This window comes from Dama dama, chromosome 29 (assembly GCF_033118175.1).
Source record: "Dama dama isolate Ldn47 chromosome 29, ASM3311817v1, whole genome shotgun sequence".
Classification (NCBI taxonomy): Eukaryota; Metazoa; Chordata; class Mammalia; order Artiodactyla; family Cervidae; genus Dama; species Dama dama.
The window spans coordinates 51,120,735-51,134,273 of NC_083709.1; positions in this window are offsets into that span (position 1 = coordinate 51,120,735).

The following is a 13,539-nucleotide window of genomic DNA, read 5'->3' on the forward strand; positions in this document are numbered from 1 at the left end:
CTGAAACACAAAGCAAAAAAATGACTTCTTCTGGTTAAAGTTTAGCATCCCTGAGTTTCATTTATCAACTGAACAAACTTTCACTGAATGCCAGACACCATAAGAGGCATTGAATACACCTCTGGGGGCCCTGCCCTGGTGGCACTAAGAGTCTGACAGCAGCATGGTTTAGCCAGAGTACCATGCTAAGGCTGAAACATGTGCCTTTTCCAGCCTATGATGCCCATCCTTTCCTGGCAAAAGCCACTGCCTCAAAATCAGGAAGTCTCTCAAAATGAGGAAGTTGAACCAGATGCTTTCAAAGGTCCTTTCCAGTTTTTTAATTCAAAAAGTTGAATGATGTCTTTCTTATACGTAATGAATTCTAATTAAAAAAAAAAAAATACAGCCTACACTAGAGCATAAGAAAAGCATTTTACGCACACTACTGTTATTCACTGGCTCAGGAGGTAAAGAATCCACCTGCACTGTCAGAGCCACAGGAATGGGGGTTCGATCCCTGGGTCAGGAAGATCCACTGGAGGAGGAAATGGCTATCCATTCCAGCTTTCTTGCCTGGAAAATCCCATGGACAGAGAAATCTGATAGGTTTCAGTCCAAAAGGGTCACAAACAGTTGGACAGGGCTGAGAGACCAAATACAGACGCACGCACCGTCATTCATCCTAAAAAGTTCTCCGAGGCAAACACAGATAGGCCCAGTTTGGGGAGCAGAAAACTAAATAACTTCATCTAACTAGCAACGGCCAGGTGGGACACAACCCAGGTCTTCTGGGACAGAACTCGAGACCTTGCGCTCAGTGCCTTTTTAAACTGCCTCTGAGGTTTGTCCCTAGTTTTCAACAGTACCATCTCCAGGCTCTGCTTGTGACCTACCAGCTGTCAAACGTCGGCGTTTCAGCTCTGTACAGGTCAACCACTGACTTCCTCTCTGTGAAGTGAGCAGCCAGCCTCCAGAAGCGCATCCCTTTGTACCAAGCTCCAGCGAACTAGAGGAGCTATTATTTCAGGGATGTGCCCTGGTGACTGACAGCAGCGTGGCGCATGCTCCTTGAGGCTCTCCCCGCTGAGGGTTGAGAGGCGTTCACATACTTTACGTGCTCCGCTTGAAATATACATGCTGAAGCACCAGTATGATACATCTGTTCCCTTGACTTTTTAACCAAAGAGTGCTAGTTTATTGCTGAGCTTAAGGATAAAAGAAGCAAGAAATGAAAGTTGGGTTGATTTTTTTTTCAAGTTTCCTCCTCACTAAGTACAATCAGATGTTGGACTCTCAGAGCCTGATGCTGGGTGGATGTTCATTTCACTTTGCTTTGCAATTTATCAGCTCATTTTTTGAGGTAACACTTTTCATCACAAAAGAAAACCCAGGACCCTATACAAATATTTTCAGTTAAACGCATCAAACAGCCCTAATGTTGTGCCTGAAAAAAAAAAATCAAATCAAACAAAAACAATATCAAAACTGATTTATGAGGTTTTGTGGGGAAACAACTGTCCTTTCATCTCTGGAGACACAGTTTATCTTTGCCCTGGAGTACTCGCTGGAATTCTGGGCAAAGGGCACCTATTCAGAAGTAATCTATCCAAGACCTAAGGAGCTCCATCACGAACCAGAGATCAAACACATTTTATGTTCTTTCTGGTCCAGGATTAAAACTGCAGACCTATTATATTTTAATGCACAAATAAAGAATCAAGCAGGGAAATCTGCTGCCTCAGCAAACACGTTCATCCAAAAGAAAAAATTATTTGTGATATCAAAGCCAGTGAGTGTCTCCACTGAGTATCTCAAAGATGGGGAGGTAGGATGAGGCTTTGCAAAGGAAGTGAGGGAAATGAATGCGTTAGTGGTTTGACATGTCTTTTCATGGGGAAAAGAAAATGCCAAAGTGCTCATGTTCACCCCTGGCTCTAAGAAATGCATGTTCCTTTAGGGCGTGTGGTGCAAGAAATTTCTCTACACCTTTATCCTATGGCCAAGAGGATCTTTTCCCCTGGGCCAAAGATGATTATGTGGTCTCCAGGTACGTCATACAGAGTTCCTCCAGATTTCTGTACCTGGATTTCAGCATAGGAACATGCCAAGTGTACAGGGTTTTTTCAGGAAATGCAGAGATGCCTGAGCACCCAAAGAGACCTGGGACTAGCAAACTGTGGTTGGTACCAAATGGTGTCTACTTGACTCAGGAGTCTCTCTTCTGGTCTCTGGTAGCAATGCCTAGGCCCTATCTCTTCATCTTCCTGGCTAGGGTTGATTGGTCCAAGAATGGTACTTTACCCAAGCCTGACCAATCAGAGTTCTTTCCCAGGACTTTTAAATGGAACAAAGGTAGGAGTTCAGTATTCTCAGGGGTGAAAGCTATGAAATATGATGCTTGGGAGGGACTTGGGCTGCAATGAGAGTGAATGAAGGAGGAATGCCGCCAGAAGAAGCCATGATAGATGTTATATGTCAGAGAATCCAGTACAGAGATAAATGTCCCAGTTCCAGTTGCTCCTGAAGGGAAGCCTGAATGTTTCCTTGCTTCTTTTGAGATTTTATTTATAAATCCTTCTTCAAGTATATAAGAAACCCCTGTATTTCAAATATTCTCCATTTCTGCTTAAACTAAATGCTTAAGGGTTAGATTTCTGTCACTTGCAACACAAAGTATTCTAACACAACACCCAATACACAATCCTGTCAGCAGGAGTTGGTGAGTGGATATTCTTCTACCAGGCATATATCAGTTTATGGAGGGCAGTGGTATTTCTGCAAATCCAAAATCTAGTCTACATCAAAAAACTTAGTTTTTTTGATGCCCTAAATCTGCAGGATACACTATCAAAATTATTCAAGATACACTGAATTTTGAGAACAAGCAGAAATGAATCATGAATATGCCTTTCAAATACCCCTGCCCCTACCTTCATTTCAGTGTCCTAGTTTATTCTGTATTATTTAGGGTTTAGGTCTCCTGTGAATGAAAGACCTAAGGATTACAATAAGAGTCTGGAAAGAGGAACATTTCTATCCTGTTCTGATTTGGCAATATCTAATATCTGGCATTCTCATCCTCAGTATGCTTCACCTTGAGTGTAAGCCATTTTCAGTCATTACATCATTAGCAAAAAATTAGATACTGAAAAAAATTGAATTATTCTTTGCTCATAGGTATCCAAGTTTTTCTAGTGATGAATTATGAAAAAATTGCATCCTTTATTTTCTCAGAAAGAGTGCTGGATTCTGGTTAAGTGTTTCAAAATAGTATGCTGCTACTGCTAAGTCACTTCAGTCGTGTCTGACTCTGTGCGACCCCATCCCTGGGATTCTCCAGGCAAGAACACTGGAGTGGGTTGCCATTTCCTTCTCCAATGCATAAAAGTGAAAAGTGAAAGTGAAGTCGCTCAGTCATGGAGAAGGCAATGGCACCCCACTCCAGTACTCTTGCCTGGAAAATCCCATGGACGGAGGAGCCTGGTAGGCTGCAGTCCATGGGGTCGCGAAGAGTTGGACATGACTGAGCAACTTCACTTTCACTTTCAAAATAGTATAGTCTAGGAAAATACAACTTGTTTAAAAATCAGCAGTATGTCTGGCAGTGATCTGGGAACATATTGGTTATGAACATCCACGTTCTAAAAATCTTTCTTGATCACAAAGGTAGGCTGTAGCTAAAAGGCTTTCCCACAGATAAAAAAGGCAGGTTAGAACACAGAATATAGCTGCCAGGAAAATCCATTTTTGGAAAACTATGAACATCGATATAGTAACTAACCAAAGTTAGCATATACTTATTGAATGCACACAATATAAGACCTAATTTAAATCTGTGTGACATCCCGGTGACATATATGTAAGTATTTCCACTTTATGGACAAGAAGAGAAAGGCAGAGAATATTCGTATCTTGCACAAAATTGTACAAAAATTGTGTACATCCCAATAAGAGGTTTATGAAGAGTGTTCCCTTAATTCCCCTAGCTGGATGGAAAAGCATGCTAATCCATGTTTCCTCAGTATCTGTCTGATCCATGAGATCATAACTAATCACCACTGCCTGGTAGCAGGTGCACAAAAAGGCAAGCAGAGCTCTGGAGTTAAATTTACAAACTCCAACCCAATGAGTCTTCAATGGGAAAGCTACAAGAGTTGTGAGTGATGAGGAACTGATTCATGAGATTATGGAGGTTGAAATTCTTGCCATCTGCAAGCTGGAGACCCAGGACAGCCAATGGTGTAATTCAGTATGAGTCCAAATACCTGAAAATCAGGAGAGCCAAGTGTAAACCTCAGTCCAAAGGCAGAAGATGAGATAAGATGTCTGAGTTCATGCAGCGAGGCCCAAAAAAGGGACTCATTCCTCCTTCCTCTGTCTTTCATTCTATTCGGGCCCTCAATGGACTGGACAATGCCCATCCACAGTGGGGAAGGCAGGCTACTTTACAGAGTCCTCCGACTCAAATGCTGATCTCATTGGGAAACACCCTCTCAGACACACCCAGAAATTATGTTTAATCTTGGGCACACTGCGGCCCCACCAAGTTCACATGGTAAGATTAAGCCTTTGTCAAATTGGCATCCACATGCCTCTCTTTAAACCATACTTGTCTTTAAATAAAACAGTAATAAGGTCATAACTACATTGTGTCAGCTGAAATCACAGTAACCTCCACCTCAGAACAAACAGGAGGTAAAGTCCTTAAGTCATGTCTACCATAACTTATAGACTATGATGTAAAATTAAGAATATTTAAATACTATGATATAAAATTAATACATTTTATGCTACGTGATAAGGGAATAAGAGAGGAAAGAAAACAAAGATTATACACACACTCACATACACACACATATTCAGTGCAAAATAGGGAGGAAACATTCATGACACTACCTGTGAGCAGGGAGTGCTTTTCAACTTGCCAGAAAAGGCCAGATCCGGCGGAGGCAGCCAGCCACCATGGCTGTGGCCACATTACTATGTCATCTACTGTTCACAGTCCACTCTGGCATGGACACAGCCTTAGGATCCACTGTGATTCAGTGCTCCAAGGCAGGCCCTACAGGAATCTAAGCCTATAACATAAATGAGTAATACAGTGGTGTTTTCACTGTGAGTAAAGGTGGCTCAAATGACTTTGTCTTCCACGTCTGATAAGGGAGCACTTTCCAGGAGAAAAAAGGAAATGAAACTGGGCAAAACATGCCACGGTTTAAAAGGAGGAAGTGGGCTGCTAACCACGTTGGCTGACAGGTTTGGTTCTTACGAACAAGAAGTCAGTTAGTGATGTCATTGTGAGAGCACCTACAGACTGGGCTGTCATCATGAAGCTGTAATGCCCTCACACCTGCAGGCAACTTTGACCCACACTTCCCAACGACCCATCTTCCCAGCCACCCTCACCTCTGCCAATACAACACAATGTGCCTTTCCCTCAAGATTCAACAAAGTCATTTGTTTTACTGGAAGTGTGTGTGTGTGCACTTAGTTGCTCAGTCGTGTCCAACTCTTTGTGACCCATGGACTGTAGTCCACCAGGCTCCTCTGTCCATGGGTATTCTCCAGGCAAGAATACTGGAGTGGGTAGCCATGCCCTCCTCCAGGGGATCTTCCCAACCCAGGGATCAAACTCAGGTCTCCCACGTTGCAGGTTGATTCTTTACCATCTGACCCACCAGGGAAGTACTTTACATTTAATCAAAACCTAATCACTTTACGCCACTTCGCATCCTTTGTCCCCACTTTCCTGAAACTGTCACCTCCAAGAGGGAGAGAGAAAGTTAGGTGCAGTGCCAAAGGGTATGGATTTTAGAGCCTGAGAGAACCAAAAACCTTGAACAGATTCTTTACTCAAGCTCACTCTCCTCATTTGTGTCTGTATCTCTTGTTATAACTTTTAAGTGAAAGGTACCATAACATTAAGTAGCAGGTATTAGCTAAGTCACTGGCCAATTGGGCTCACACGCGTCTGCGCACACACCTACACGCATCCACAGCCTGGTGACAAGGAAAGCTCACCAGGATGAAAATGAAGGGATCTGTGACCTTGAACAGTTCACGCTCCTGTAAGCCACAGTGTCCTCTGCACAGTCCTCTCTCCCTGTATCCAAAGGGAGTGGATGGGGAGATGGGTTCTGAGAACCCCGACAGACACCAAAATCTGTGAAGCTCAAATCCTGTAGATATAATGGTGCAGTACAATGAATACAGTTACCCCTCAGTACTGACGGTTCTGCATTCACTAATTCAACTGAATGGCAGTTCCTTGGTTGAAACTGTAAATGTGAAATCCACGGATGCAGAGAGCTGACTATACTGTGTGTTAGTCACTCAGTGGTGTCCAACTCTTTGCAACCCCATGGACTGTAGCCAGCTAGGCTCCCCTGTCCATGGAATTCTCCAGGCAAGGATACTGGATTGTGTAGCCATGCCCTTCTTCAGGGGATCTTCCCGACCCAGGGATTGAACCCAGGTCTCCTGCATTGCAGGCGGACTCTTTACCATCTGAGAAGGTCATCTCTGAGAATCTAGTTCAAGACACAGAGTCTACATTAAGTCAATATTAAAGCAGCTCAACATGAATTGGCATGGAATGTGTCCCAGGATACAGTACTAAGGGCAAAGTGCAGAACTCTGCACATGTCGTCTCCCATTCATGCATCTGTGTTCATAGACGATCTCTGGAAAGACATGTAATGAATGAGCAATAGGATTTGATTCTGAAGAGGGGATTCAGGAGCTCACTTTACACTGTATATCCTTTGTAGTCTTGCACCATGTACATTCTTCACCTATTTAATAGTTTAAAGTCTAGAAAAGAGGTCCATATTATGAGTGGGTACAAAATGGCTCATTTTTATTATAGCATGTATTTGCTTTTATGATAATTTTATGTTTATTATGTTATAAAATTAAATGACATAGTCTACAGTTCTGTAGAATCTCGAGGCTAAATTTTTCCATCTTAATAATAAGTCTTTAAAACCATGTAATTCTCCTTGCAGACTGTTTGAAGTTTCAGGCTCTTGGTGAAGAGAAATATCTTCTAGAGAATATCATAGGTCAAAGGTAGGGAGAGCAACTTTATTTGGATCAGGCCCTTTATATACATTAAACTACTTAATCCTTTTAACAATTCTCTCTCATGTTATTGTCTCCACTGCACAGAAGGAAAAAAGGAAGTTCAAAGAAGTGAGATGACTGGCCAAGGATGAGCTAAAGTTTAAACCGCTTTAACCTGACTCCAAGCATGTATGCATTCCAGTTTGCCATGCTGCCTCCTGGAAGCAATCTAAGGAAACAAGTTCCTATTAAGAATATTGGTCATTTAAGTGAGTGGAGAAAGGAAGAGAAATGCCATATAAAAAGTAGACTAGAGCTGACTTAGTGACTATCAGCCATGTCTGTTTCCTGTTGGAGGCTTTTCGGCATCAGGGTAAGCTTCTTAAACACATCCTCTGGTTCATGCTTCAGATGTCCCCCTGGACAATTTAGCTTTATTCCACATAAAGTGGATTTTAAAGAGCCTCTTTCCAGAGGATTAATGCTACAGATGGAGCCCAGGCTGAATAGATCAGCCAGAGCCACCACAGCTCAGGGGTTCTGTTGAGTCTTCTTGCCACGTGACAAGCACGTGATCCACCAGGATTCAAACTCTGCCTTTCAACAGCCAAGTCTTTCAGGCCCATTTCATCAACCCTTGTTTTACAGATGGAAACAAAATCTGAGAAGCAAAAGGACAGAAAGAGGAAGCATGAATTGGAACTCAGATCTCCCACCTCTATCCTCTTACACCAAGATATGGGCATGAAAAGGAGCTTCATTTCATTTCTGTGAAGTCACATAAGGTACAGATTAAGAGTACATTCTCTGAAATTCCAGTGACCTGGGATTCTTCCCTACACAGTCACGTCCCCAGCGTGTGATCCTGGGCAGGCTACTTCACGTCTCTAAGCCTGTGTTCTTACATGTAAAGCAAGGAAAACAATTATACCAACTTCACAAGTTAAACTTTGTGTGAATTAAAATGAAATAATGCCTGAAAAGTTTCGGACAAAAAATGAAGACCATAAGTTAGCTCTTTTATCATTATCATCTGACTTAGAGTTGGATTTTTGTAAAGAACAAAACAAAACAAAAAACCAACTAAGCATATGTACGCTTCTGCTTCAGTAGGCCCTGAGCCCTTAGGGTGCAGGGACCATGTCTTATTCATATTTTAAACTGATTTGTAAGGGGATATATTATATTAATATTCCAAGAGCCCCCTATATCCAATGAGAGGTTTCCTAGTGGAGAGTGCCATGGCTTATACCACAGGACTCCCCACGGAGACCAAGTCCAAGTACCTTACCTGTAAGGCTTGGATGAAAGAAAACAACAGGAATTAGCTGAACTCATTGGACCCTACTGTTGGTATGGAGGAAGGAGTTACAGTATGATGGAACAATAGCAGAGAAAGAAACCAAAAGATGCACATAGAGATAATAGTAAAGAAGGGAAGGAAAATTAGAGAAAAGAGAGTGGGAACAGAGGAACAGCAGGCACACCCAGCAGATGCTTCATCAGAATGGAGGCACCATCCCCACTTTACCAGAAGGGATTACATTCAGCTGTTTGTAACCAGGAGCCAGTGACAACAGCTCATGCACATAGTAGCTCTCATAAAAGATGAACAAACAGAGGAAAGCAATCGAGGGCTGCTATAGCAGATCCTCTGAAGAAACAGGCATCTAGGCTTTTTTGATTTCTCTGCTTCAGCCTCCTTTGAACATGGCTGCCAACCTCAATGTCATAACATGCTACAGGATTCTTCCAAATTCCAGAAATGAAGAAGACAAAACAGAAAAAAACCCAAATGTGCTCCTCCTCATGGTTTCAGTCTCTGTTAGATATCCTGAAGTCCACCCATGGCTGCCCACCTGGGTCACAATAGCCACGTGCATGCATGCTAAGTCTCTCAGTCATATCCAACTCTTCTGACCCCATGGACTACAGCCCGCCAGGCTCCTCTTTCCATGGGATTCTCCAGGCAAGAATACTGGAGTAGATTGCCACACCTAGATGCAAATCAGGCTGGAAATGCAGACTTTTTGCTGGGCATGTCACCAGTTCAAATAAATCCAGGGCTCTGTTACTAAAGGAGAGGAGAGTAGGTATTGAAGAGGCAACTAGCACTTGCAGGTACTTTCCCTGGGTCACGCATTAACTGCCAAGGGAACAAAAGGGAAGCAAGGCTGCTATACCTGGACTGAACAACCTTATAGTGTTCAGACCATGTCCCAGTCTTTGGGAGACCTGCTAAGTGTCAAGATTTCCATCCTCCTTATTTCCTTCTCTTTAAAATAAAACCTTATTTTAAAAAATAACTTAAGTAGTCTTCTGGGTTCTTTTTTCTACTTAAAAGAACCTAAATAATATAGGCCCACTTACCAGCATGTATCCGGCATACAAAAAGTTCTCAGTAGATGTTCATTAAACTGAATTCCATGAATAATCACATATTCTAAACATGTTCAGATATAACAAGCTAAAAAACAACATAACTAAGGATGGTAGAGTATGATAAAATCTTGATACAACCACTAAAATAAGTGGGTGCCACAAACCAAAGTTTACAAACTGCAGAATCCAGCCATATCAAAAACTAACAGCCCTAGGGCTTATTAGGAAATAAGCCTAAGCTTACAGACCTAGAATAGGAACAAAGAAAGTTAATCCAAAAATAAATAAAATCAGGATGGCCAGTAGAATTCTAGTCCCAATTGAAAATCCAGCCTCAAAATGAAGTGATGTCTTTATTATTCTACAGGGAATTGCAGTCTCTCCTTTTCTTACTTCATCCTGACCTTCAGCCATTTCTGTGCTCTTTAGCACTGCTGAGACTTTCCAGAAGACGTTCCAGGAAGTTTCTTAATACAAGTTAATGCAAGTCTTTCAGTCCACAATTAGAATTAAGCTTTGAAATGAAGATGATGTGAGAGCATACTCACTTAAACTCACATTAAAAGGTACATGACTGACCCTGGAGCCTCTCTGGGCAAAGCAGAGCTGACTTGGTGAGGAATGGAGATGGTTCACTCGCCAGGAGAGAGGGAAACCATGTGGGATGGGTGTGCACTTGAGCAAATGGAGTTCTTGAAGATGGGAGAGTGAAATCAGGCAGGGAGGACTAGGGGAAGAGATAGTTACACAGCCATGTTCATAGCAGCATTAAAGCAACCCAAGTGTTCGCCAACAGGTGAAAGGATAAAGAAAATGTGGCATACACATGCAATGGAATACTACTGTCTTACAAAGGAAGCAAATTCTGACATATGCTACAACATGAATAAAACTTGAAGACAATATTCTAAGTGAAATAAACCAGTCAGTCACAAAAGGACAAATACATTATGTCTCCACTTATATGAGGTACCTAGAGGAGTCAAATTCACTGGTGGCTCAGTGTTTAAGACTCCGCCTGCCAGCGCAGGAGACACTGGTTTAATTTCTGGTCTGGGAAGACCCCACATGCTAAAGGGCAACCACGCAAGTGTACCACAACTACTGAGCCTGTGCTCTAGAGTCCAGGAACTATGGAGCCAATGCATCACAACTGAAGCCCGGGCACTAGAAAGCCTGTGCTCTGCAACAAAGTCACCGCAATGAACAGCCCACACACCCCAACTAGACAGGAGCCCCTGCTCACCATAACTAGAGAGAAGCCCCACGCAAAAGCAAGGAAGACTCAGCACAGTCATAAATAAATAAAAGTAGAATGGTATTTGTCAAGGGCTGTGGGGAGCAAGGAGTTATTGTTTAGTGGGTAAAAGGGTTTCAGTTTTGCGAGGTGAAGAGTTCTGGAGAGGGATGGCGGTTATGGTTGTACCTAATGTGAATATACTTAAATACCACTGACTGTGCACTTAAAAATGGTTAAGATAGTGATTTTTATGCTATGTGTGTTTTATCACAATTGAAAATATATATTAATTTGTAACCAAATTGAAAGAATATCTAGGCATTAAAAAATAGGGAAAACAGAAGCAACTTGTTTGCTTCATGACTTTGCCTAGGTCTTCTACTTCTGCTACCAAAGGGTCAGAAAGGGCACTTTCTTAACTGACATGGCAACATTGAGGGGACAGTACAGAGATCTCCCATGTTCCCCCTTCCCCAACACATGTATAACCTCCCCCTTACCAATATCCCCACTAGAGTGGAACATTTGTTTTAACTAATGAATCTTCACTGTCACATTATAATCACCCAAAGTCCATAGTTTACATTAATATTCACTCTTGGTGTCAGATATTCTATGGGTTTGGAGGGAAATTTTTTTTTAATAATTCATAGTTACAGAAAAACCCAAACGAACTTTTTGGCTAACCCAATATTAAAATATTCATGATGACTCTATTGCATTAGAACCCAACATGCGAAGAGTGTGTTAAATGTGCATTAAAATAATAGAAATGTAAACATTTGCTATTCAAAGCGTGGTCTGAAGACAGCAACACAGGCAGGCCCTGGGAGGAATGTTAGAAACGCAGAAGCTCAGGCCCATTCCAGACCTACAGAATCAGAATGTGCATTTATCAAGATTCCCAGGTGAGTCATCATGCATTAAAGCTTGAAAAGCATTGTTGTAAAGGATTCAGAACTGCTTGATCCGTTGAGATGGAAGGAAAATCGGTTATTAAAGTGCATTATTGTACTGTTGAGTCAAATTGAGGGAAAGGTCCATGTTTTGCTATTCCTTAAGTTCTTAAGAATGATTAAAGCCAAATCCATTTATTGTTTTGAACATAAAAAATACTTAAAACTGAAATTTCATTTCAATTTGTTGAAGACAGTATTCTCTGAAGACTGTATATAGCCAAATCCTAGCTTTTACAGAAGAGAAAAGATTAAAAGCAGCGAAGTGCCAAACACAAAGCTCTCACTGAGTGGCTGACGGTAGATGTGAAATTCCAAGAACTCATCATTACAGCAGAATTAATGCGTGGTAGAGTAATATACTCACCAAGGAAAGTATTGCCCCTCATAAATCTTCAAAACAGTGAAATTTTGGTCACTGGTAATGTGAGGAAAACGACTAATATTCACAGCCAACTGGATTCACTTACTGAGATAAAATGATATACAGAGAGATCAGAAAATATATGCTCAAATGTCCAATGAACACAAAAGGGTAAAAAATTTGACATATATATATATATATATATATATATCCAATACTAAAATAGGGTAAGAAAAAGAGAAAAATCCATGTTTGGATTGAGAAAGCCTTCTCAATGGGATTTTTCATGTGGTTTTATTCTAATGTGATTTCCCCCATTACCTCTGCAGCAGTTAGTTTCAATGCTAAGTTTACACTCAGTGTGTGTGTGCATGCTCAGTCACTCAATCGTGTCCTATTCTTTGCAACCTTTTGGACTGTAGCTGGCCAGGCTCCTTTGTTCATGGGATTTTTCAGGCAAAATTACTGGAGTGGGTTGCCATTGCTTCCTCCAGGAGATCTTCCCAACCCAGCAATCGATTCTACATCTCCTGTGTCTCCTGCATTGCAGGCAGATTCTTTACCTGCTGAGCCATTGGGGAAGACCTTATACTTAATATGAAGAATAAATTCCTAATAGGAGGAAAACAATTAATAACTGTAAATATAAAACAAAGATGACTGGGGGTGGGGGCAGAGGGGCAACTGCAATGCAAGATTCTGTCTCTAACACCAGGACTTCATGACTGGAAAACGCTTTCCACTTAATGAGAATCTTCAACAGTTATTGGGATCTCCGCCTGCTTTCATTTTCTTTTTTTCTGGCATACTTCCATTCACTCTGGCTTTTGCGATAGTAAAAATAAGAAAACCTGACTCACCTAAACCAAGTGTTATTTTACAAGTACAAACTGAAAATCAATCTACAGTCTGGCTTGTTTTTGCAACTGCTGTTGATTTTAAGCAACAATCCAGAGAACCCCTTGAGCCTTATGTGATCTCATCAGTAGCAAAAAAAATCATTCTTAAATAATTTTTAATGTTTTTCAGAGTGAAAAATAAATTCTTCAAACTGCTGAATGTCTTGGCACATTCCGTATGCCCGCCTAGCGTTCCTGTCACCCAATGAGAGCAGAGTTGAGAGTAAAAGCTCACCCCATGGCAAAATTAGAGGTGGATTTGGCTCCTGATTGTTTGAAATGACCATAACATCTTAGTACTTGATTTCAGGTCCACAGGTGAAGTCTTCAGGGATGAATTTCATACTTTCATAAATGCATTACTGATATTTTATCAATCTTATAGAACAACAGATAACATTTTGTTATCTGATAACAACTTAAAAACAGGGAGGAAGTTGTAAGAAATAAGAAGCCACCCTTATGCTGTGATAAACATCTGCAGGCTTTGGCAACTGTCTGCTGAAGCAGTTTGAAGACAAAATGTTTTTATCTCAGAAGAGAGCTACACTGAAAGCTATACTTTTGACACTGGCAAAAACATGGGACACATGAAGCTGAGACTCCCAGATCAGCTGCGAGTTGTGACTAGGTCTGCTGCTAAATGCCTGC